This window comes from Acomys minous, assembly GCF_964271855.1.
Source record: "Acomys minous genome assembly, chromosome: 5".
Classification (NCBI taxonomy): Eukaryota; Metazoa; Chordata; class Mammalia; order Rodentia; family Muridae; genus Acomys; species Acomys minous.
Window position 1 is genome coordinate 82,944,402 of NC_140494.1, and position 14,082 is coordinate 82,958,483.

General features: G+C 36.2%; 1 protein-coding gene across 1 annotated transcript in view; it reads left to right on the plus strand.

The window, feature by feature from the left end:
• Positions 1-14,082, plus strand: part of LOC311597496 (olfactory receptor 7D4-like) — a gene marked incomplete at both ends in the record, with an annotated part of 336,911 nt that overhangs the window by 258,346 nt on the left and 64,483 nt on the right. The gene's annotated exons all lie outside the window — the stretch shown is intronic.

Here is a 14,082-nt window from a genome sequence, read left to right on the forward strand (position 1 = left end):
AGTGAAAATATATGTGCATTATTTTAAGAACATTACACGATTGATTTGAAAATTTGTATACATACTATAAAAATAAGAACTGCTTTGTATGAACAGTAAATTAAAGTTAGTAATATGTTTTATTTACAGGTAATGTTTTCTTTTATCAATTCTTTTTTTTCTGATTTTCTATTTTCAAACATGTAGTTACTCACACAAGCAGTACTTCTATTCCAAGCTAATTGAACTAATAGTTGAATAATAACCTCCTTTCTTACGTCATAAAAATTTTCCAATGTGGATTCGTAAAGACCTATAATCACGTGATATCACTGGAAGCAAATATTGGCCAGTGGATTGGGAAAAGGGAAATTACACAGGCTTTCTCCTCTGCCTGTTTGTTCAGTTCATAACTAAACATGTAAGGCTTGGCTCCCTCCTTCAGTTAACTCATAGAAACAACCTCACAGACACACCCAAGGGTTTTAATAACATCATTTTATTACAATTAAAACTAGCTCAAAACTAACTTCAATTTTAATATCTGTCTTATTCCATATTTCAGTGTCAAAAGCATATACATACAGTGAGTAGTTTAGTACCAAGAAAGTCTAAAGCCACATTTACTAGATTCCCCCTTATTTTAATTAATGGATTTTAACATCAAATTTTCTGATTTTGTACACAATTACTTAATTTCCAGTACAAGAAATATTTTCATGTTCATCATACCTTACTATGACTATGTATGAAAAGCAAAAGAGAAAACTTAATGAGATGGTGTAAATATAATAGACAATACTACTCTCTTATTTGCAAATTGGGGAAATATTTACCTCTTTTTTATTTTTTTGAAATATTTACCTCTTTTCTACACTTTTTCTCTCTCATTATATGAGAATAACATTCAAGATTTTTTTCTTTATAACAAGATGAGATATGTTGCCTTATAATATTGCCTGACCTTCAGAAAATAGCTAATGAGTATAAATTCTTGTTACAGTAAATCACACAACTACATATAGTAACACATGCACACTTGATAAGATTTACTTCATAATGAGTATTTTATAGAAATTTGAAAAAATACATATGGAGTTTTTAACTCTTGGTATCTTCATATTCTTTCATTTTGTAGACACATCTATCTAACAAATTATTTCATGATTTTTCCCACCAATGTATCCATGTTAATTGATTTGCCTATCTATCAAAAAGCATTTCATAAAAGTATTTATGTAAGGTAATTCCTGATTATATACAAGCATAATATAACCCTATGTATATAACCTTCAGAATTTATTAGTTTATACTATCAAGTAGTTTTACTCTCTCAATAGAGAGCATTCGTTCACGAAATTAAATGAGAGTGGAACAGCATTCAACATAAATTTATTTCTGTGGAAACACTCTGAAAACATCTATGTATTCTTTCAGTTCATAAAAATAATGTTGTTTATTTTATAAAATTTTATTGAAATTTTTCTCACAATACTTTCTGATTATGCTTTTTCCCTCTACCAACTCCTCCCATTTCTTCCCTAACCCCAACAACCAAAACCCATGTCCCTTTTTCCTCTGTGTATAGAAAACAAAAAGGCAAGCAAAACCACAAACAAAACAGCATAAAACACACACACAATCCCACAGAACAGAAAGTCAAAACCAAAACATATAAGCAAAAGAACTTATTTAAAAAAAAAAAAAAGCAAGTTTCCAAACAATACAACACAACACAAAACAAAAATCTTTAAAAATACCACTGAGTTTGTTCGTGTTAGCTATCTACTTCTGGTCATGGGGCCCACCGTTGAGTAACAGGACAGTGATTTCATGTGCACTAAGACCAAAAATTAATAAATAGGACCGCATGAAACTAAAAAGGATGAATAATTCAGGCAGAGCAATAGATCACAGCATGGGAAAAGATCTTTAGCCATGACATATCCATTAAAAGGTTAACATCTAAAACATATAAAGGACAAAAAAAAATCTAGACATCAAGAAAACAACTCATGTAAAATGGGTTCTCAAGAGCAGAGAAATCTTAAAATATAAAACACAAATGCCTAAGAAATGCTTAAAGAAATTATCAACATCCACAACTATCAGGAAAATGAAATCAAAACTACTCTGAGATTTGAAACTACACCTGTTAGAATGGCCAAATGAATAAAACAAATACAGCTCACACTGGTGAGGATATGGAGAAAGAAGGACAAACCTGTGCAGCCACTCGTGAAGTGCTGGAATTAGAACAACCTTAAGATCCAGCCATACAGCTCTTGGGCATAGACCCAAATCAGAAGCTTAAATAGACTGGCAGAGTAAAGTTCTCTGATTTCTAGTGAAAAGTCTACTTTTGATGTCATTCTCAATCAACTTTGTTAGATTTGCTCTAAAGGAATTATCTTTGCCCTCCGTTGTTCTACTAAGATTGTAGGTCAAATTTATAAGAGTAGTCCCTTCAGTTTGATGATACACAAATACATTCCAAGATGCCTAGGTAATAATACTGCCAATTTTTTCCATTAGACAAAGCAGTGCCATCAAATGGAGTTAAGAAAATAAATGTTTGCTGGGCGTGGTGGCGCACGCCTTTAATCCCAGCACTTGGGAGGCAGAGGCAACAGAATCACTGTGAGTTCGAAGCCAGCCTGATCTACAAAATGAGGTCAGGACAGCCAAGGCTACACTGAGAGACCCTGTCTCGAAAAACTGAAAAAGAAAAAAATTTTTAAAGAAAATAAATGTTTTTGCTATATGACAAAACCTAAGCTAATAGATGAAAGATTAAAAATAAACAATTAAATAAATTATTCAATAAAATATTTTAAATAAATAGAAAAACATGTACATATACCAATTCCCTTTATTTATGCCATTTGTATTGATTAATGGTAAAATGGATAACAAATGAACCTATGTAATACGAACAGAACTTAAGGGAAATTATGAATTTTAAATCATTGATGAAAAACTGTCTTCATAAAAATATTTTATTGTGGTACTTTTTAAATTTTTGATTTTAATACAATATAACTATACTAGCCTCTGTTCCTTTTTCTCCCTCCAATCTTTCACATCTACAACCCCTATTCCCTCACAAATTGATCACAGTAAGCTTAAAACATGCAACATATTATCATTATGGAAATAATTAGCTTATGAATATCGTCTCATATGACATTGTACTCAGGGATAATTGGAACCTACATAATGTGGCTCAGTCTAAAACACATCTGCCCATACGTGCCAATGTAATTTTTCTTTCCTTGGAGGGAAACTTCTGTCAATATTTTGATGTCTGTGTGAGAAATGTAATTAAAGTACACAAATAAGAGCTATTTTGTCTCTGGTTTAATTGGTCATTCCTTGAAAGGATGAATGTTCAGACAACAAAAAAGCTACTCCTTTGAAGCTGCATTAATTTTTAATGATTGGAACTCAAGCAATTAAAGAATTTATGTGGTGGTTAATAAAGTTTTTTATGTTCATGCTCCTTGTATCTTGAGGTATAGGCCTCAGAGAATTAGAAATGGATGAAATAATTTATTTATGTCTTTCCAAATATATATAGGCAATTTAAATGATATATTACCTGAATGACAAGTATGTTTGCCTAGCTATTGCTGGTAGCAATATCTGAACTTGCTCTCAATTTCACACAATATATAATATTTGTACATACAATATAATGTAATATAATATATCATAACTATATTGGATAAACTATTAACTTTTGTTTATTTACTCAGCATTGTTACATCCTACAAATCAACTTTTATAATGGCTTCCCACATATAGAATTAAGTGGAATGAAAAAGAATAAAAAGTAAATACACAGAGCCTGATATAGTGGCACACATGAGTAACTTCAGGACTCAGGGTGGTGATACAGGGGAACTGTGAGTGTTAAAACAGCCTTGGTTCAACAACAATACTATCTCAAAACAAAACACAACAAATGATCTACCACAGTCTGCATGTGGTTCACTCATTTATTTTATCCATTTCCAGTCATCAGAAACATATAAGTAGGCGTTCAGAGATCCTTTCCACAGATACATTTCAGACATTTTTTTCTGATTCCTTCCAAGTTCTTCAAGTCATTATTTCTTATTCTACCTGGAATCCTTACACAAGGGATCCCTTTGTGGGATCACGACCATAAGGGAGATTTTCCCAGTACGTTTATGTTGTTTGTTCTAAGTTTCCAATTTGATTTTTTGCTAACTACTAATAATTTGGTATTCAATTACTTTGCCTTTGTGCATTGTAGATCATTCCTGGGACGTAGAGAATACAAGACCTGATACCATCTCTTCTTTTGAAAATGAGTAGAATAAAGTATGAAGAAGAATAAGGATTAGGCTGCAAGTGTGTCCCAGAATGGTTACAAGAGAAAAATCTGTTCAGAGTTATGACACACACACTCTCGTTTTCCCTTTGTATATCTTCCCTACAGAGAATACACCTATGATGGCCCCAATTATTTTACTTGGGATCCACAAGGAATTTCAAAAAGAAGAAGACAGGGAGGTGAGGCAACTTCCCAGAGTACAGGAAGTACAAAGACTGGCTGTGTTCTTAAGTGGCTAACTGCTGTTCCTCACAGTATGGCAACTTGTGTCCACAATAAGTCCAATTTTTTTTAACCTAATAATCTTGAAAAGGTTGAGTCCAAGTAATGCACTGTTTTGTTTTCTAAAATATGAAAGGAAGATAGCAGATAAGAAAACCCCAAACTTTATACAGGTATTGATCAGCACTTGAAACTTGGAGTAGCATTAAATACAGAACCTGATGCTATGGTTACTAGCCTAGTCCTACTTTTCCTCACCATGTTCATCAGAGACATTTGGAGATTTGTAGGAAACAGTTTACAGGCATTTATTGTATGTGAGACATGTGCATGTAGAATCAGGGTGAATGAAAAGCAAATTGTGAATGAGGTATGTAGTGCACTCAGCACAACAGAACATACATCTCCTAGCCCAGATAGCCAAATTAGTTCATATTTGTATTCTCTCATCTTTATAGGAGGATTGTCAGTTCATCTGCAAAATGTATAAAGAAAACATTCAGTACTCCTTCGCATGTTCATACACTCTGTACCTACCAGTTTAAGCTACTGTTCTGCTCTGTCATGATCAACAAGTGCAGATACAGTCACCTTGTCACACCAGGTCCTGAGCGAGGACAGATATGAGCAGTGACACTTAATAGTTTTCTGATGTAGTTATCCATGAATGGGGAAGGACACAGGTGCCAGCTCATTGTAAAAATAAGGAACTAGAAGCACAGGATAATTACTGACTATGCCAGGATCTACGAAGGCTAAATGCACAGAGCTCACCGTTACCTAAATTGGTTCAACTTGGCTCAGTCTCCAAGGACTTCTTAAAATTAATGTTGCAAGAATAAGAAAAGAAAATGGATGTCAGCAAATACTCCTTGAGATTTTTTTCCCTTTATACTAGAAAAGCTTCCGAGTACTGCTTCCTTCTTTTTCAACTGTATATGAAAGTCTAAATATTCATGTGACCTAAAGACAAAAAGGAACATATCATTTTGTGCATTTTAAGAGCTATTTGAATGTTTAGTTATATTTCTATTCCAAAGCAATCTTAGCTCTATTTACGTGTGTGGTATATGTGCGTGTGTGTGTCTGGGGGTGTTGGGTATTGGTGTAAAATCTAGCTTTCATGTATGTGGAAAAAATTCACTAGTTTATCTTTCTGATTTTGGCTTATTTCAACCATGAAGAATAAAAGCATATTATTTGCAGTAAAATGTATATAATTGATGAAAATTTAATTACTTGAATTAAGAAAAAATCATTGTATGTATAAAGTACATTTTAATCTATTCATCTATTAATTAATATGTTTGTTAATTATATATCTCAGCTATGTATTGGCTTTTAAGTTGAATTCATTCCATGACTATTATAAATACTACCATAATAAAAATGTGGATGTGCGGGAGTCTCTATATTGTATAGACTTACATTCCTTTGCACTTATTACTAGGGTTGTTGGAGCTGCATTATATCCCCAGTTGTTTTTAGTTAAGAAGTCTTTATATAAAGTTTCCATAGTAGTTGCGCTAAATAAAATTCTCTCCAACATTGTATACAAGTTTCTTTGTCCCGTATCCTCACCAGCTTTTGGTTTCTTTTGTCCATTCTGGCAGGGGTGACTTAGAATCTTAATGTATCTTGAATTTGATTTTTCTTAATCTCACATGATCATGAGGTCTACTCCAAGTATTTGCTAATCACGTGTACCTCCACTTTTGAAAAGTGCCCTTTCTTCTCATTATTACATTTAGTCATTAGATTCACTAATAAAGTATTTATATTTTTCGATCTTTAGAGATTCTCAATATTAGTTCTTTATGAGTTGCATAGTTATGAATGACTTTGGAACGTACTGAAGGCTACAGTTTCACTCTGCCAAGCATCCATTTCTCAGAAATGTTTAAATTATTTATTTATTCATTTTAAATTTTTTATTCACTATACATCTAAATAGTAGCACCTCCCTCATAACTCTCGTGGTCCCAGCTCCTCTCCCTCTTCCCCCTAGTCTCCTCTCCTAGTCCTCAGAGAGGGAGATCCCTTCTCCCCTACCAACTGACCTCAGTGTACCAAATCTCATCAGAACTGGCTATTTCCTCTTCCTCTGTGGCATAACAAGGCACGCCACCAGGGGGTAAGTAATGAAAGTGCAGGCAACAGAGCCCATGGCCGGTGCAGACCCTGCTTCCCTTAACAGGAGACCTATATGGAGACTGAGATGCCCATCAGCTACATCTGAGTTGGGGGCCCAAGTCCTCCCAATGCATGGACCTTGTTTGATAATCAGTATCTGGAGGCCCCCCTGTGCCAAGATTTGTTGGCTCTATTGGTCTTCTTGTGGAGCTCCTGTCCCCTGGGTCTTTCTATCCCCCTGACTCTTCCATAGGACTACCTGCACTCTGCCCAAACTTGGGCTGTGAGAATCAGCTTCGATTTCAATCCCCCGCTGGGGAGTCTTTCAGAGGACATCTATGGTAGGCTCCCATCTTGTTCCCTCTCATCAACTGCTCCCAGTGTCTATTCTATTTGTTTTTCTGAATGAGAATCTAGCATCCTCCCTAGGGTCCACATTGTTACTTGGCTTCTTTAGGTCTGTGGATTGTAATATTGTTATCCTGTATTACATGCCTAATACGCACATGTAAGTGAGTATATACCATACGTGTCCTTCTGAGTCTGTGTTACTTCACTCAGGATGATCTTTTTCAGTTCCATCCATTAGCCTGAAAATTTCATGATGTTCTTGTTTATGATAGCTAAATAGTGTTCCATTGTTTATATGTACAATAGTTTCTTTATCTATTCTTTGGTTGAGGAACATCTGGGTTGTTTCCAGTTTCTGGCTATTATGAATAACACCACTATAAACATAATTGAGCAAATGTCCTTGTTGTATGGTGGAGCATCTTTTGAATATATGCCCAGGAGTAGTATAGCTGGGTCTTGAGGTGGAGTTGTTCTTGATTTTCTGAGAAGGTACCAGATTGATTTCCAAAGTGGTTGTACACGATTGCACTCCCACCAGCAATGGAAGAGTGTTCTGCCTTTCTCCATGTCCTTGCCAGCATGCACTGGCATTTGAGTTTTTTATCTTAACCATTTCTAATAGCTTCAGAATGGAATCTTAGAGTCATTTTTATTTGCATTTCTCTCGTGGATAAAGACTTGAGCATTTCTTTATGTGCTTCTCAGCCATTTGATACTCTTCTGTGTAGAATTCTCTGTTTAGCTCTGTACCCTATTTTTAATTGGATTATTTGGTTTGTTGGTGTTTAATTTCTTTAATTCTTTCCATATTGGATATTAGCTCTCTGCTAGATGTAGGGTTCGTAAAGAGCTTTTCCTTGTCTGCAGGCTATGGTTGTGTTTTATTGAGAGTGTTCTTTGCTTTACAGTAGCAATGCCTTCTTCAAACTCTTTGCTGAGAAACTTGAAGATTTTTTTATACAAGTCTCTCACTTGCTTGGTTAGAGTACACCAAGATACTTTATGGGTTTTGTGGCTGTTGTGTGAAGGGTGTAGTTTCCCTAATTTCTTTCTCAGCCCATTTGTCTTTGGTATGCTGAAGGCTTACTGATTTTTTTAGCTACTTGTGTAACCAGCCAATTTGCTGAAGATGTTTATTAGCTATAGGAGTTCCCTCTTAGAATTTTTGTGTCACTTATGTATACTATCTGTCAATACTGACTCTTTGACTTCTTCCTTTCCACTTTGTATCCCCTGTTCTCATTTAGTTGTCTTATTGCTCTAGTAGGACTTCAAGTACTATAGAGATACAGAGGGAGTGGGCAGCTTTGTCTTGTCCCTGAATTCAGTGGGATTGATTTACATTTCTCTCCATTTAGTATGATATTGGCTATAAACTTGCTGTATATAGTCTTTACTGTGTTTTGGTATGTGCCTTGTATCCCTGATATCTCGAAGACTTTTAACATGAACGGGTGCTAGATTTTGTCAAATGCTTTTTTTTTTTTTTTTTTGCATGTAAGAAAATGATCATGTGGGGTTTTTTTTCTTTCAGTGTGTTTATATAGTTGATTACATTGATAGATTTGCATATATTGAACCACTCCTACATGACTGGAATGAAGCCCACTTAGTCACGGTGGATGATATTTTTTATGTGCTCTTGGATTTGGTTTGTGAGTATTTTATTGAGTATTTTTGCACTGGTGTTCATAAGGAAAAGGTGGATTTTTACTTTGACAAGTATGAAGTGTCCTTCCTCATCTCTTTTGACTAAATTTGACTGAAAGTCAATTTTATTAAATATTAGAATGGCTACCCCAGCTTGCTTCTTGGGTCCATTTGCTTGAAAAACCTTTTTCCAGCCTTTTACTCTCAGGTAACGTCTATCATTGTGGCTGAGGTATGTTTCTTTTGTGCAGCTGAATGGTGGGTCCTGTACATAAATCCATTCAGTTAGCTTATGTCTTTTTAAAATTGTATTCAACCCAACTCACCATTTGGTGTTATTTTCAATACTACTAGAGTTTTTCAGTATCTTTCTTTGAAATATTTTGACAAATTTTTCTGTTGACATTTTACACTTTCAAATTTTAAATTTTTACTATGCATTTGCTAAAATTTAGGTGCATTTTGACACCTTTTGGAGCACAGATGTATTTTATTAAAGACATTGAACATAGGTCTAATACACAGACATTAATAAAAAAGGGTGTTCAGGAAAAATAATACATATTAAAGAGAGTGTGTATACTTCTCCTGGGGAAAACCATTTCATAGCCATACATGATCAAAGACATGTATGATTATGTTATCGAAAAAGAAGAGTGATTTACAGTTGTGTGTGTGTGTGTGTGTGTGTTATGGCACTCATATAGAGATCAAAGGATAACAAATATCACCTGACATGTAGGCAAATGTCTTTACCCACTTAGCAATTCCATTATCTTCAGTATATTTCAAATTAATATTTTTATTTAATTACATTTTAAATTCTTTTGAATCACTACAGCACTTTCAAAAATTATTTTTATTTATCCCATACATTTCTCCTCCTCTTTCTTCCTTTCATTGTGTATCTCATAGAAATTAGCCTTTTCCCTCATCCTTTCTTAGCACCTTTTATTCACCTCTTTTCTCTACTATTTACTTTCTTATTCTACACTCATTATCTCCATTCATTACTTATACATATATAGAAAATAAAACCTAAGATTTCCATGCAATTTGGGATTCAAGTAAAATACCTTGACGTATTTTTAAAGTAATGTACAGAAAGCCCATTGACAACATCAACTTAAATGCAAAGACACCCATAGCATTCATACTAAAATCAGAAACAACTCAAATTTGTCCAACTCTATCAATTCCTATTCAATATAGTACTTTAAGTCCTAGCTAAAGCAATAAGAGAACTGAAGGAGTTGAAGTAGATATAAAAACTGAGAAAAGAAATCAAAGTATCTTCTTTTATAGATTTGAAAATATCACCAGGAAACATACATCTGATAAACACTTTCACCAACATAGCAGGATACTAAATTGACACAAATCAATAGCTTTCTCTATACAAATTACAAATGAACTGGGAAAGAAATCAGGGAAACACCACCTCTCATAATATGTAAACACACACACACAGACACACAGACACACACACACACACACACACACACACACACACAAGAAAACAAACAAACAAACAAACAGGACAGTTAAGCAATTCTGAATAAGAGAAGATGTATCACTATTCCTGACCTTAAATTGTACAATAATAAAATAAGCATGGTATTGGCACAAAATGGGCATGTTGATCAATGGAATCAAATTGAAGAACCAAACCTAAATCCACATGCTTACAGACACTAATTTTTATAGAGAAGACAGAAATACATATTTGGGGGGGGGAATAATCTTCAACAAATAGTGCTAGTAAAACTGGATGTCTGTATGAAGAAGAATGCAAATAGATCCAAACCTACCACCCAGCAGAAGCCTTAACTCCAAATAGTCAAAGACCGCAGTAAGGCCAATACACTGACTCTGATAGAATAAAAAGTGGGGAATTGTTGATGTTTATTTTTCCTTCCAGCCCTAAGCTCCCAGAATAAATACTCATGAGACTCAAAATATAACAAATACTTAGGCCGCATAGTTAGGCTCTTCTTGGGCTATCTAATAACTTAAAGTAACCCATTATACTAATCTACCTTATGCCACATGGGTGGTTACCTGTGCTCAGGTCCCATGCATCTGTCCTCCTCATATCTTGCTGACCAAATCTGGCACCTGGCTCTATCCCAGAATCTTATCTGCCTGCTGATGCGCCACTTCCTATTTCCTGCCCCAGCTATAAGCCATAGTTTTTTAATTGATAGGCACAGCATCCATATAATACACAAGAGATTCTACTAGGGAAAGAAACTGTGTGTGTGTGTGTGTGTGTGTGTGTGTGTGTGTGTGTGTGTGTGTGTAAATAGAGTCTTTCCTTAGCCCTCCATCACCCCTCTTCCCAAAATTCACTCCTTCTCTGCTTCCTCTTCAAAAAAGAGCAGACCTCCAAGAGAGGATAACAAACACTCATATCAAGGCTGGACATGGTGCAGACCAATGCAGGCCCCATGCTTGCAGCTTCAGTCTCTGTGAGCCTATGTGAGACCTGCCTAAGTTGATTCAGTGGATCATGTTTTCCTGGTGTCTTCTATCCCCTCTGACTTCTTCTGTGGGGTTCTCTCAAGTTCCATGGAACAGGGCTTGATGGAGACCTGCTATGGCTGACTTCCATCTGCTGCCAGAGGAAGCCTTTCTGATGACAACTGGACAAGACGCTGACCTACGAATATTGTAGAATATAGTTAGAAATCATGTAATTGATTTTCCAGTCATGATTGGCTATGCCCTATATCTCTGAGATATTCAGCCTCTGCTTCCTGGTCATCAAGGTAGCGTAGGTCATGGGTTTTCTCTCAAGTTAAACTAAACACTGGTTGGCCACTTACACAAGTCCTGTGCCACCATTTTCCTAGCACATCTTGCATGTATGGCACACAGTAGTCGGAAAGTTTTGTGGCTGGGTTTGTCTCCAGGTTTCTCTTCACATAGCCTGGAGAGTGTCTTCTTACACCAAAGAAACTAGAACATAGGAGGGAAAGCTCCATGCAGGTACCAGCTAAACATCTCTAGGTTCAGTGAACTGTGTGGAAGTATTCCTCAGCAATGGGGCCCAACTGTCAGTTTCCAGAGAGTGAACTTCAATTCTAGAATAGGCTTGGGTTGTTTAGAAGTCTCTATGGGACGCCCTTGGCCAACAGCTCAACAGAATGAAACACAGACCCATCACTGGGAGCCTTGTCTGGCTACAAAAGATGGTCACTTCAGTCTCTGTATACTCCATTACTAGGAGTCCTCAGTAGGGTCACTGTCACAGATTCCAGGAAGTTTCCACAGCAGTACTGTTTTACAGTGCGAGACCACATGGTATTGACATAAAAACAGATATGTTGATCAATGGAAGATGTGAGATTTTTCTGGGAAGAAGATTGAGTCCTTTTTCTTTTTGGAAAGCCAGTTTTCATCTGTGTTTTAAATTCTCAGCCCTCTGCATGAGCGGTTTTCAGGACAAGCCTTCCCCAGATGGCCTCCCCAGGCTGACTCCTGCCTGAGAACTCCCCCATCCTCTGTTGATTCTCAGACAGAAAAAGCCTTGGCCTTCTTCCCTGCCTAAGACCCCACAGGAAGAGAATACCCAGACATAAATTCACATACGTATGGGCATCTTGTTGTTGATAAAGAATGCAGCAATACAAACTGTGTCTTTGCGTCTATGTGTTTCTTGGACTTTTATCTATTTTTATTTTAAGCAATAAAAACAATTATTATTCATGATAATAATTATTATTATTCCTCACATATCTGTTTTATTTTATTATTATTATATTTTTTCTTCTTCCCTCATACATTACATTTCAACCATACGTTCCCTTTCTTTCCACTCCCAGTCACCAACTTAAAGAAAGAGATGCAGATCTTCACCAACCCTACATCTGACAAAGGTCTAATATCCAAAATATATAAAGAACTCAAGAAATTAAACACCACACCAAATAACCCAATTGAGAAATGGGGCTCCGAACTAAACAGAGAATTCTCAACAGAGGAATATCAAATGGCTGAGAAATCCTTAAAGAAATGCTCAACCTCCTTAATCATCAGGGAAATGCAAATCAAAACAACTTTGAGATTCCATCTTACACCCATCAGAATGGCTAAGATCAAAAATTCAAGCGACACCACATGCTGGCGAGGATGTGGGGAGAGAGGTACACTCCTTCATTGCTGGTGGGAATGCAAACTAGTACAGCCACTTTGGAAATCTATCTGGTGCTATCTCAGAACACTGGGAATAGGGCTTCCTCAAGACCCAGCTATTCCACTCCTTGGAATATACCCAGAAGATGCTCCAGCACACAACAAGAAAATTTGCTCAACCATGTTCATAGCAGCCTTATTCATAATAGCCAGAACATGGAAACAGCCTAAGTGTCCATCAGTAGAAGAATGGATAAAGAAACTGTGGTACATATACACTATGGAATACTACTCAGCTATTAAAAACAAGGAATTCCCGAAATTTGTGGATAAATGGATTGAGCTAGAAATGATCATAATGAGTGAGTTTGCCCAGAAGCAAAAAGACTCAAATGGTATATACTCACTTATATCTGCATATTAGCCCAAGGGGCATGTCCCACGAAAGCCTTCACTTACCAGGAAACTGAGACAGAGGGGAGGACATTCTAGTGGGACTCTAGATGAGAGAAGCATGGGAGAATGGCAAAGTAGAAGGATCCGGAGGGTCTTAGAAACCTACAAGTAGAACATTATGATAGGCAGATTTGGGCACAGGGGTCCCGCTCAAACTAAGGCACCAGCCAAGGACAATACAGGCGGTAAACCTTAAACCCCTACCCAGATCTAGCCAATGGACGGAACACTCTCCACAGTAGAGTGGAGAGTGGGATATTACTTTCTCACATACTCTGGTGCCTCACCTTTGACCATGTCCCCTGGAGGGGGAGACCTGGTGGCACTCAGAGGAAGGACAGCAGGTTACCAAGAAGAGACTTGATACCCTATGAGCATACACAAGGGGAGGTTATACCCCTCAGGAACAGTCATAGGGGAGGGGAATAAGGGGAAAATGGGAGGGAGAGAAGAATGGGAGGATACAAGGGATGGGATAACCATTGAGATGTAACAAGAATAAATTAATAAAAAAAATTTTTTTAAAAAGAAAGAGATGCATATAAACATACAAGAGCTCAGAAGGCTCATTTCTCCCAGACCATTATCTTGAGCTTATTTATCTCAGTCAATTTATAATACAATCATCCCCAATTTCCTTATAATAAATTTATTTCTCTTTAGTCAATCTATAAACACATTTTTATGGACTATGTCACTTATATTTTAAAAGAGTTTCACTGTAATCATGACTTAAGGTTTGTTGTGCACATGGGATTAAATTACTACTAAAAAGCTTTTCCCCAAAT